General features: G+C 32.4%; 1 pseudogene; it reads left to right on the forward strand.

Moving 5' to 3' along the window:
• The window catches only part of LOC125847261 (probable LRR receptor-like serine/threonine-protein kinase At1g07650), a 4,992-nt pseudogene extending 4,599 nt beyond the window's left edge, over nucleotides 1-393 (forward strand).
• Nucleotides 394-2,526: the final 2,133 nt, after the last annotated feature.

Here is a 2,526-nt window from a genome sequence, read left to right on the forward strand (position 1 = left end):
CAAACTTTTGAACCAGTATCTTTGGATTTTATTCAGGCCCTTGTTCTACAAAAGCATGGAAAACTGATGGATCTAGTAGATGAAACATTGAGTTCAGATTTCAAGAAGGATGAGGCTCTAAGGATGATAAATGTAGCTCTGCTATGTACCAATCCATCTCCAGCACTTAGGCCAACCATGTCTGCAGTAGTCAGCATTCTTGAAGATCATCTTGACCTTCCTGAGTTTAACTTGGAATCAAGATTCCATGATGATGATGATGATGAGCTCAAGTTTCAAGGGTTAAGAGACAAGTATGACGAGATGCGGAGCTTGAGCGAAAGTCAAACACTTACTCATTCGTCCAACACTACACGAAGAGATTGCTCTTCCACTACATCTGATTCGGCTTAATTAAATTCACACTCAGATCAATATTGTGAAACAAAGAGTAACATATTATTTTAGGACTATAAATGTGATGTGAGGTAATGTTTCCTTAAACTGATAGAAAGTGTAATGGTCTATACAGATACTACTTTGGAGGAGACGCTATTCCAAGCAAATGGTAAACTTCTACGACTAATACTAACGTCTGGAAAACAGTCATGAGAACTGATATGAATAAGGAATTTAAATTTATGAGTTCATCCTCATATATAGTAAATGTTAAAAACTAGGGTAAAGCAAGTGCTAGTATGTTAGTACTATATATATAGTCATTGATCATTTACATTTTTATGTCTATTTTACCTTTGCTATTAAATAAATACTTGTGACACCCCAACTCAAGACAAGAAATCTCACATCGGTAAAATTATAGAAGAGAAGTTGGATATATAAGTAAGCATGTTTTACCAACTAGTGACGCATTTAAAAGTGTTAGCGCCCAACAGGGCAAACCTCAAAGCTGAATATTTATGGTAAGAAACTCAGGGCAAATACCCAACTTGGCAAATCTCATACGGTGGGACAAATCTCAGCGAGGACACTGAGTCCATAGAGGGGGTATATGTGACGCCCCAACTTATAAGACAAGAAGTCTCATATCTGCCTCGATGAATCCATAGACCTCGTTGAGTCCATAGAGGGGGTATGTGATGCCCCAACTTAGACAAGAAGTCTCATATCGGCCTCAATTAGTCCATAGAGGGGTATATGTGATGCCCCAACTTAAGACAAGAAGTCTCATATCGGCAAAAACATAGAAGATGTGTTGGGTATATAAGTAAGTAGGTCTTACCAACTAGTAACGCGTTTTAAAGTCGTGCAGGCCTAGGCTCAAACCGAACAATATTTAGATGACTTATATTTATTAAGGGTGATTTGGTATAATTACCCCTATCCTTTATATTTCTTAAGCTCTGTATCAAGTAATAATGAACCACTATTATTGAATAGAGGGAGTATTATGGACTTTGATTACTCTAATAGTTTTTGTAACTCTATAAAGTAATCTATAGTACCTTAATTTGTAGTTCCATTTTAAATAGCTCAAAGACAAATTAATCCTTTTTTCTTTGTTTTGGAGTCACAAAGACAATGTATTTTTGAGCTATTTGGTCAGTTATAAAACATTTTTGAGCTAGTTGATTAACAACAATGATATTCTAAGCCAAAAATGTAATAGAAGATAAATTGACTTATTTCAAACAGTTCAAAAATATTTGGAACCCTTTTCCCTAAAGCAAAATCTATGCAAAGTATCAAAATATGGCATTGATGAGGATGATAGTTCCATATATCTATTTATTTTAAATGAGTAGTGGTTAGAGTTCCAACGAGTCAAGTCATTAATGAGAGTAAAATTGAGATGCTACGATAAAATAATTTTCAAATATCGAAAAATCTCATATTTTAAAATAAATGTGATATGAATGGCAGTATCACTCAAGAATGCTAGCTGTCATATCTGAGGAAGATATATATCTAAGAGCCTGTTTGGATGGGCTTTTAAGCTGGTCAAACTAGCTTAAAAGTCAGTTTTTGACTTATTAGAGTGTTTGATAATTATCAAAGTGACTTATTTTAAGTCAAAAATGACTTATTTTAAGCCAAAAGCGACTTATTTTAAGCCAAAAGCTAAAAGCTAGGGGATGAGAGCTTTTTTTTTAAAACTTAAAAGACCTTTTATGTTGACCAAGTATATTACCTTTTTGCCCTTAATTCTTTTATACAATTTCCAAATTGCCCATATTGAATTATTATTATTATTATTATTATTATTTCTGAAATATGAATTTATATTCCTCTTATAAGGTGGTAAAGAAATATGTGAATGATAGAAAAATATTATTACTTATGGATGTAAAACATAAATTAATTTTGTTTTAATTTTTTTTTTAAGTATAAAAACCTTAAATTAATCAACTTTTTATCATGTTAACAGCTTAAAGGGTATTTCAGACATTTTGATAAAAAAAAGTGTTTACCAGCACTTATTTGCCAAACACATCAACAACTTTTTTTTCAACTGCAGCACTTTTATCCAAACACATAACTACTTATTTTAAAAATAAGTTCCAGCACTTTAAAAAGTTACTTTTT

This window comes from Solanum stenotomum, chromosome 12, assembly GCF_019186545.1.
Source record: "Solanum stenotomum isolate F172 chromosome 12, ASM1918654v1, whole genome shotgun sequence".
Classification (NCBI taxonomy): domain Eukaryota; kingdom Viridiplantae; phylum Streptophyta; class Magnoliopsida; order Solanales; family Solanaceae; genus Solanum; species Solanum stenotomum.